The sequence below is a fragment of the Lissotriton vulgaris genome, chromosome 7 (assembly GCF_964263255.1).
Source record: "Lissotriton vulgaris chromosome 7, aLisVul1.2, whole genome shotgun sequence".
Taxonomy (NCBI): Eukaryota; Metazoa; Chordata; class Amphibia; order Caudata; family Salamandridae; genus Lissotriton; species Lissotriton vulgaris.
The window spans coordinates 1,570,890,197-1,570,901,515 of NC_141695.1; positions in this window are offsets into that span (position 1 = coordinate 1,570,890,197).

Here is an 11,319-nt window from a genome sequence, read left to right on the forward strand (position 1 = left end):
GTGCCTGACTCCGGGCTATGGGGTTCACAGTTTCATCCCCAGTGCCGGCGGCTGGTTAGCCCAGCACCATGTGACTCTAGGTTAGCTGGCTAAGTCTTTCCGACGGCCTCCAGCGCCGGGATACCACTTTGGAGGTAGCTGTGCGCTTTACGAATGCTGGTATTTCATTTCTTACAGGCCATTTTGACAGACACAGGGATGCTCCATGGCACATACGAGGGAGAGACGCGTCCAGCAGCTCAAAAACCTTTCAGTCAGAATTTACCTCCGGTACTGCTCAACAGATCTTATTCTTAAGTTTCGTTTACTGAAAAATAGTATACTAACAGAATAGCATGCCACTAGTTGCTCTTTGATGGATGAAGCCTTAATCTATTTTAATAACAATATTATTAATAAAAGTATCAGTAAAACAATTTTTGGATTGCTCTATAAAAAATGAACTGGCATGATTCCTTCCAATCTTTGGCATATTAAGGTACTTTTATAAATGCATCTATGATTCAGTGATATCATTAGATAAAGGGACTGTACTTTAGCCTCAGAAGAATCTACACGGAATTTAAATTCCAGATAAATGGTAGATACAAACATTGATTTTATCTTCACTGCTATTCATACTACATGTTACTACTGCTTCTACAATTATTACTACTATCTACTGTTAATACTACTTCTATACTAACACCAATAGCACTCCAAATGTTATTATTACAATACTACATTTACTACTACTATAACTAGTACAACCACTGCTGCTATACTATTACTATTATTACCACTATTACAATTAGTACTGCAGCACAGCCATTACAATTGCCAGTACTATAACTACTGCCATATTACTGTTACAGTTCTCAATACTACTATTCAACCATTACTATGTAGCACATCTACTACTGCTACTACAGTTTCAACAACTATACTGCTAATACAATACTACTGGTACAATGACTATTACTACAATTATTACTACTGTATACTGCTACTATAACGATTACCACTGCTATACTACTAGACTGCCACTATAATTTCCATACTACCACTACAACAGCTACTAATATACTACTACTAATAATGGCAATGGGAATATGAGGAACTATGTATTAAAGGCTTTTCTCTCAGAGTTCTGTGTGTTTCCAGGCCCTGCAAATAATATGTGCGCTGTTATGTGCCTCAATGATTAAATCATATATTACTGTGATCTTGGATTCTCTTTATTTCTCAAGAGGAAGAAAGTTAGCAGCCCCACCGTCGCCTCCATGTAATTGGTTTCACTAAGAGCCAATGCCCATAATTCCCAATAATTGTCAAGGTTGTGCAAAATCCTCAGAAGTCCTATCTATTTTCGTCCATAACAGAGTTGTTAGACAAAGAAAGGCAATGGAGACCGCAAACTAATCTCCACTGTGTGTTGTAAGCTTTAATCAATTGGCTCTTATCAGTGCCACCTAGCATACCTAGACCTTACTCTGCAATTACATTCAGAAGCAAATATGTTTACCTCTTGCCACCAGACTTGGGACCAGGGTGTAACTACACCCTGGTACCAAAATACTATCTGTCACTAGAGTGCATTGTTACACACTGGCACCACATTCTTGTGACAAGGGGTAAACATATTCGATTCTGAATGTGGTAGAGAGAGGATAGATCAAAGAAGCAGTGTCAGAAATGGGCCTGGGATGATAACTGGTTTTAATGAGGAATTGATTTACTGTGTGAAGAACAAACCTATGAGAAGGCTGCTTCATTGGCTGTAGGTTGGTTGGTTGGATCCCAGTGAATGAGCTTTAAATTCCACTGTGCAAACAGGAGAGTAAGACATATCACAGAGAGAATTTACAGAAAAGGGAAGGGTTTTGAACAATGTCCTACATGTTAATTTATAATGTGGTTTCCAGATATATATGGGGGTAATTGTTTTGAAGGCATTGCGACCAATAAAGTTTCCAAACAAGTTTTGGACACTTGTTTTGCATTGATTGTGAGCCTGTTTGAAAACAGAATATTCTCAAATGCTGGTTAGATGGAAAATCACTTTAAATGGACAGATGAACCACTTCATGTGGTGGTGGGACCAGAGATAGAGAGGCTACTTTAGACTTCACCTAACATCCACAGAACCCATCTAGCAGCAGCACCTGCTCTGGCTATTTTCACATAAATCAGTGGTATTATGGCATAGTAACTTCTTGAAATGGCACCAGCAGTAAGTGAGAAGGCCAGGCTGAATATTCTCCAATGCTAGATAGATTTTTTTTAAACTGCCTAACACATGAAATTAGAAATGTTGCCAATGAACTAAAACTTCCTAAGTGGAACCGCCTAAGAAAGAGGAAAAGGAAAACGTTAATTTTGGTAAACATGCTTCAGGCCCAAGAGACATGATACTTGAACAGCAAAAAGGTGCCTGACGGAAGTGCTTCAAGTAAACAGACCTATTTATTTCCATTGTATGTAGTATTTGGGTGACATTACCCTAGAAATGTTCACTTCAAACTTGGCCTTACGCCCTTCATCAGGTGGTGCAGGTAAGTGCGATGGGGCGGGGCAGGAAGCTGACAGATGACGGAAGAGGGTAAATTAAATAAATTTATAAATCATATTCCGTTGTCTGTTGACTCCCTGCCCCAACGTGCGTACCTGCACTGGCCTTGCTGCTTATGCCAGAGGGGAACAGTCATGTGCACACTGCTAAGCCCACCATCACTTTTATGCTGTGAATTTGCTCCTTAAATGCAAAAGCAAGTGAAGGTGCAGGTTCCTACCCTGCTTTGCCACAGTGACTCAAAGTGCACCCAACAAATGAGGCTGAGCAATGAGGAGACTTATTAGGGTTCCTTACGTTGCTGTTCAGAGTGGACTTGCGTTGTTAGTTATGAAGGCTTTGCTTGGGCACCCATTTGGCGCAAAGCAGCATAAACCATTGTATAGATTTACTTAACCATTTAAAAGTCTATAGGTGAACCACAAAATTTCACAGCCCCAATGTATCACCTGGGCACCCTTGGCACATAATCCCCAGGTCTAGCAGTTTGAGTTGTACTGTCCCTTTAAGGGTGTGTCAAGACTTAGTTGCATATGTTTGTTCTGTCTATGGAATGGCATTTATGCATTGAAATGGAATGCACCGAGCTAATTTCCAGAGGTACTGATTTATTCATTCATCACCTACATCATTATTTTTTATGACTGGAGATAAGGTACATCCCCACCTATCACTTACTTTAGAACACACCAGGAATTATTACCCTGTCTTCTAATACTGATTATCTTTGTAGCCTCAGCCACAGATAGAGCCTGTACCTGGACATTACCGTCAAATACACAGGAGCACACAGGGTTGGTTGTAATAAAATAAAGTATTTTAGGGATAGAGGTACATTGTATTCTATTTTATGTTGACAAAATAGCGGCATAATATATGTATTTGTATTCTGACGCATTTGGAGTGATATTTAACAAAAAAGGCAGACAATTGTTGGGGTTGTGGATTGATTTACTTGTCCATAACATACACTTTATAATGGATGATGTGTTATGTTATGTTATGTTATGCTATGTGGGTATTTATTACGCGCACAACTACTCTTTAGTATCCTGGCGCGGACGTCTATTGCAAACGCTGAGAAAAGGCATCATGTAAAACAAAACAAGAAAAGAAGAAGAAAAAAGAACTCGCCAAAATTGTAGTTGGATCGGCCAAAATAAACCCATACTGGTACATAATGGGCATTCCTGGCAAAATTAAGACAATGATGCTAAAATCACAACTCATCTTCTGGGACAGCTCATGAGAAAACACTGGGAGAGCTCTGTGAGGGATCCACCCAGACTTCTAAGGACATAGCAACACAGTGTGCACTCTATGGAAGCAGATACTTGAGCTTGGGAGGGAAATTAATGTCAGTGAGAGGCCCAGTGCAGGAAAATGATGGTTTTTTTATACAACCTTTCTGGGGTGTGTGAGGCCAGTTTTCATGTCAATAGGTCCTATGGCACATTTGTTGCAACATTCATCCTAGACAGTAATAGTTTTGTGCGTTTCACCAAGAGACTTGACCTACGAGCGTTTTTTACGATGACTTGGGTTTTGTTTTTAAAACAACTCCAAAGATAATTTGTTTGCAATTTTGTGGGGTTTTATGTTTATATAAGCAAATATGATATAACATAGGAACACATCACATTTTTTGTGTGCACGGTTTCATTTTCTTGTCTTGAAAATGCAAGGTTAATGAGGAAAAAAGGCTTAGCAGTTATTTAAAAAAAAAAAGATAAATTGTACTGGATATCACAGCTAGAAAGACCCCTTTTTAATGTCTATCTTACTTTACTTATTTTGCCAGTGCTCAGTGTGAGTGTAAGACAGCCTCCCCGAAGGAAATCAAACACGGAAAAGTTGTAAGATTTGTATTAACTCGCTGAAGACAGACTTCTTAGCCCTGCAGTAGCTTTACTCCAGTGAACGAGAGCAGGGACTGTTTGCAAGCCAAAACCAGCTATGACAGACCCGAATTGCACCACAGGAGAGGGGTGTGTTCACACACAAAGGATATCTTTTTTTTTAGATGTTCCATGCAGTGCACATTTCAGCACCTTTTCAAAGTTATTGCCTAAAAAGCAACACGATTTACTGGTCGGACCTGTAGGACTGGAAAACCTTAGGGGTTTCTTTTTTTTTCTTCTTTTTTTCACTATGGTAATTTTTTTTATTTATATTGCACAGTTACTTAAAACCATTTACAATACATTTTAAAAAGAAAGGCAGTCCTAAAAAAAATGCATTTGTATACGAAACTATCAAAATCAGTGTATAAAAAAATCAATATATATATTAATATAGGGGTTTCTTTTGAGCACAGAAGTACAATTTATTAACAACAGAAAATCATGTATGTGCCTGGTACCAAAATCTGTGCCAGATGCAGTAAGAGGCAGTAAGAGGCAATGCAAAGTAGGCAGACGATTCTATTGATCTACTACTCTGTGCCACCACTAAGGAAATGTGCATTCAGATTCCAAAGTATGCCATCTATTTCAAAGTTTGTGGCACAATATAATACCCATCACCATTTGTGTGCCACTGAAGTGGTCATTAAATAGTTTGTGTTATAATCATATTGTTCTAAGTATGCTAGCCTATACATGAATACTGTTCATTAAGCTAACCTGTATGTAATGTGATCAGTAATACACAAAGGCCACATCAGTTCATTGTGATTGGAGTCACCTAACTCTGCCATTGAGCTTCTCATGGTGTCAAAGGTCATGCTCAAGGTGATGTGACTGACAGAGAGTTTGTATCACACTGGTCCAGGCCTTACACATTTGTGGTGTTCACTAGTTCACAGATGCTCCCATCAGGCCGGTGTCCAAGTTGGTTCATATACATTTTTCTATATTGGATATATATGTAAAACAACAGTGTCATGCCACAAGCTATGGTAAAGAAAGACAGGAGAAAAAATGAAGAACAGGTAGAAAAAGGATAGAGGAAAGAAAACAGAAAGGAAGGGAGACAATCACAGAGGCAAAATGCATAGAAAGAAAGAGATAAAAAGAAAGGAAACACGTGATATATTAATCTTTCACCCGCTTTACTTGAAAACATATGAAATGGATAAAATCCACAGCAATTCTCTAATTTCTCATTATACATATATATATATATATATATATATATATATATATATATATATATATATATATATATATATATATATATATATATATATATATATATATATATATATATATATATTACCTACTGGCGGTCGCCAGTAGGTAGTTATAGTTAGGATTTTTTTCAATGTTAAATCTCAAAATTCTATTTAGAATAACTTTGGCACCGGTTGACGAATCTGCCTGAAAATTTCCTGAAAATGGCCTCGTCGAGCTCCGGTCCTTCCTTGAAAGTTTGGGGGGGATACGTCAAGCGGGGGCCGAGATAAAAGGGGGGTCCCAAAACGCGTTTTCCCCATGTTAATTTCCATAGGGCGGTCGATTTCACTTTTAACCCGAACGGCTGAATGGATTTCCACCAAATTTGGCAAAATTGTAGGGATTGGTAGCCTGATGTGCCTTTGCAATGTCTCAAGATATGTGCTGCAGTGGATTTTGAGTAATTTAGGTTACAAAAAATATATATATCTATAGCAGCGCACCGGTGCGCGCACCAGGGAGCGCTCCGGGCGCGTGACGCGAGGTCCGCATGGAAAGCTGATTGGCTCTCGGGTGTCTGTAAACATTCGAAACAGTCCAGAGCGGCCGCCATCTTGTGTCTCGGTAAAATCGAGACATAAGAGGTGGCTAAAACAAAGGGGGAACTGACCATAAGGCGTCAGGGATAGACCCCTTTGACCCCCTAGGTTTGATGTGGGGGCTATAAAAGGGCCCCGCGGGGCATTTAAAATATATTTTTTTTTTTCATTTTGCGCGGGGGAAGCGCCCGGTGCGCGCACCAGGTAGCGCACCGGGGAGCGTAAAATGAGGGAAAAAGATGACAGAGTTTTTAAAAAAATGAAGTTTTTATTTAGAAATTGGAGGTAGTTCTAAAAAGAACTTTTTTTTTTCTTCTTTTTGTTGTTTTATATTTTTTTTGTGTTTTTTGAACTTTTTGAACTTTTTTTGGCTTTTCAAAACAGTTTTATATTTTTTTTGTATTTTTTTAGGGGGAGAAACAAAAAAAGGGAATTGAAACTGGCTCAACTGGAGAAAAAAAACAAAAGACCCAAAAAATTACTTCTTTTTGGGGCACTTGTGATTATCACCTGCAAGGACGATGAGCTTAACGCTTTTTTCGCCATAGGCGATAAGCTTGCCACATGCAGAACAAGTGATTTTAAAATCAGCAAATCTCGGCTGAATGCAAGGCATCACCTCGGATGTTTCTGGTTCTGATGAGGTGGGTTGGTTTCTTTGGGAGGGGGTCCTTGATGACTGGGGGAGGTTACTGGCCAGTTCCCTGAACTCTGCACGAGAGTAGTTGTTTGGGTGCTTTCTGGTCATGTGCCGAATCATGGTATAGTTACCAAAAGAATATTTTTTGTTTGGGTTGCCCCGTGAAAGTTCATCATTGCAGATGAGGCAAGTCACCTTGGGCGCATTCACCTTTTTTTTCCCCTCTGGGATTGAAAAAAACTGCCATACAATGTGTGGTTTGGGTTTGTAAGGTGTATTTTCTTCTGGCAGCCATCTTCTTCTCCCCTCCTCCTCTTCCTCTTCCTCCTCCTCCTGTTCTTGACCACCAATATAATTTGGAGCTGGTCCTTTTGGTGGTTGTGGTGGTGGTGGTGGGGCAGATGCACCAGCTGATGCTACTACTGAAGCCATTATTTGGAGCAAAAAAGTAGAGAGAGCAACAAACAGGTCTTCCTCAGTCAAAGGACAAAGTCAGAATAAGCAAAAAAGGTGGGGTCTTTCATCATTTAGAAAAAAAAACTGTCCTGAACCAATGAGAAGTGTTATTTTCAGGTCACAAGACCAGGGGCTTCATCATTATGTAACTAAAACTGTTATGAACCAATGAAAAGTGTTATTTTCTGCTCACATGACCCGACGCGCTTACGCTACGCGCCCGGGGGCGCGCAGCGTAAGCGCGTCGGAAGTTTACGTTTTGCGATCGTATTCGCTCGAGTACTTCCGGGTGCGCTTACGCCGTGCGTATCACGCGGTCGCGGTTACGCGATACGTCACGATCATGTTTTCGTTTGCGATATTGGCGCTCACGGGACGCTCCCCGGAGCGCGCCCGGGGGCGCTTTTTGGAAATACGCTTTTCGGGGCGCACTCCGGGGCGCGCTCTGGGAGCGCTCCCCCCAAAAATTAAAAAAAAAAAAATGGGATAATTGTAGGGACAGGTAGCCCTATTCTGAAGTGGTTTGTAAAAAAATTAACTTTATAAAAATATGTATTGTGCTACATTGGGCTTAATATATGTTAGAGCCAAAATGTAGCCCAAATGTAGCCCAAAGTAGCCCAATGTAGCCCAAAGATGGCCACCAGAGACCAAAAATTGTAAATGTAGCCCAAATTTCAACTAGATGTAGCCCAACTGTAGCCCAATGACAGAATGTACCAGAGTGTTAAAAAGAACAACTAGAGTGCTAACAGTCTTATTTATAAAGTGAAACTTATAGTTAGGAATTAGCATTAACAAAACCTATGAAATTCACTGAAAAAACCATAGGTTTCACACCAGTTATAGTTAGGAATTAGCATTTAAAAAACCTATGAAATTCACTGAAAAAACCATAGGTTTCACACCGGTTATAGTTAGGAATTAGCATTTAAAAAACCTATTAAATTCACTGAAAAAACCATAGGTTTCACACCAGTTATAGTTAGCTGGAAATTTTACTGATATAAAACCATTGAAATTCCCACGTTATAGTTAGTCGGACTCACTATAACTTGCGCGTGCAATGCACTGCTGATGACATCACATATTACATCACTCATGACATGGTGAGTGACATCACTCATGACATCACTGATGACACCATCCTTGTGACACAGTGACAGACCTCCTCTCAGTGTAAAGTAACCCTTGAGACACATATTCAAAAATAGAAACTGAAATTTTTAAAAAATGGACATACCTATATCAGTTACAACAAGCAATTCTGTACTTCCACTATCTATATACACATCCACTCATTCACCAACAGTTCTATATAGTCACTCATACATATACTCACTCATCATATGAAGAGATACACCTATACATCCTGTTACACACCGACATTCATCCAAAAGTTACTCACACACATATTCACACGTGCAAATAAACTATTGAACAACCATTTATTTGAATATAGAGTTATACACACACTTCCACCTTACTTCTATTGAAAATTACACATATTTATTCTCTTAAACAATCACTTATAGAAACACATACTTATTTAAACAGGAACTCTTACAATCTCTTACTCTCACATATACTCACTTATATACATCAATATTCATATATACTAGATTAAAACATATGTAGTTACTGATAAAGACACTAGTGAGACAGTCATTCACTCACTAACGAACACATATAGACACTCATCCACCCATACAGTCCTGTACATATGCTGTCTTCAAAACACATACAAACAAAGAGTCAGTCACTCATGCATCTATGTGCTAAGTAATACCCCCACCAAACCATATAGACACTCAAACTGATACTAATAAAAATATCAAATAACCCATATACATACGCATGTAGCTACTTATCAACACATGTAGCCACTTATACACAAAGTGAAACACTAATATATGTATTTAAATATTTAAACATAACTCACTAATATTTATTTTTCAGAAAGACACATATTCACTGGATGGTGTCATCAGTGATGTCATGAGTGATGTCACTCACCATGTCATGAGTGATGTAATATGTGATGTCATCAGCAGTGCATTGCACGCGCAAGTTATAGTGAGTCCGACTAACTATAACGTGGGAATTTCAATGGTTTTATATCAGTAAAATTTCCAGCTAACTATAACTGGTGTGAAACCTATGGTTTTTTCAGTGAATTTAATAGGTTTTTTAAATGCTAATTCCTAACTATAACCGGTGTGAAACCTATGGTTTTTTCAGTGAATTTCATAGGTTTTTTAAATGCTAATTCCTAACTATAACTGGTGTGAAACCTATGGTTTTTTCAGTGAATATATATATATATACACATACATACATTAATTTTTGGGTTTTGCATATGGAAATGTCTTGTGGCCTGCCTCGGTCACGGAAAGCCTTCTCGCAACCAACGCGAGTCCACATCACCGATGAAAGTTGGTGGTGCTTATGGAGCTGCATGTGACGTTTGGCACCAGTACTGAAGGCAGAGCACTTCTCTGGTGTGTTGCCTGTGAACCTAATTTAGGTAGAGACTTATTGAGGAATACCATTGAAGGCATCCACAAAGGTTTTAAACATTGGACTCTAACTACCATCAGGCACTTAGACCACGACCACTGCAGCAAGACTTTATGACATGCAGCGAGTGCAGCGTTATTTTTCGCCTTCCATGTTCCCTTATGCCAAGCAATTGAGAAAGGGATATTTTCCAGAAACGCGTTCGGTGTAACAAGGTGCATTGACAGTTTCATTGCGGGAACTGCCGGAGTTGTTATCTGCAGGATGTCAATAAAGAAGTCCTGAACATGGAGTGTGAGGCTTTCCAATTTTTGGGTTTTGCATATGGAAATATATATAAATTTACAGTTTCTATTTGCAAATCAATTCAGAAGAGAGAAATATTTGTATATATATACTTTACACATACAACCAGAAAACATATGCATTCGAAAACTATTTTGTTGGACATATGGAACAGTGCTAATTATCAGGTTTGGCCTTATCTTCTCTCGTAAGCACATTCCAGCTGCAACACGTGCACATCCAACATCCACAGAATGTCTCCTTGCTATTATATCTACAGTCTTTAATTAGTTTACAACCCTGCTGACTTTAAATGACGTGGGAGTGAAGGTGTTTAGGTGATACTCACCTTTCCTGTATGGCAGGTGGAGCTGTCATTTTCATTACGCTAAGCATGGTGTCCAGCTTCTTAGCCCTATGTTAGTCAAGACTCTGTCCATGCCAGAACAGGATGGTAAGTACTCATCATAAGTCCTGGGAAGCCAATATTAGGATGTCAAGCCAATAGCCAAAAAAACAAGAAGCACCACGGATTCCAACAACTACTGAAAAGCCTGAAAGGCTCTTAGCTCTCTCGCACTCCTCTGTGTCCCAGAACACAAGTGTTCATATCCACTGATCAGATGTCAAGTGAGGTGCACTTATTCTCAGGACAACACAGGGCATTTGTAGATATCTCCATTCTTTTTAAATGTGAGAGTGTGTGTGTGCCCATTTAGTTCTCACAACCAGATCTATATCCTTTACTGTCACAAATGGGGACTTGATTTTGAGTTGGGGTAAAGAAGTACCCTTTTAAGTGTGTTATACCGTCTCGGATCATTATACTTTGTTCTTCCCAGCCTTCGAATATGATGCACTAATCTTCTAAAAAAATACAAGAAGACATTTTCCTACCTTTGAACCAACCAGATATTAGAAACCAAATTCAAATTTCTGATACCATCAAAACAAGCTGGATAAAGTTCTTCTTGGGAAATCCAAACACCCATTGTTCAAGGCCATATGAAATCAATGTAGTGCTTTTTCAGAAATGATAATAGTTGAGAAAATAGCTTATTCCAGACTAATAGGTGCAATTCATTAGTACTGGTAGAAATGTTCTTGTCTTGTCCTGAATTAATACAGTTTTCGTAAAAAGAAAATTCAAGC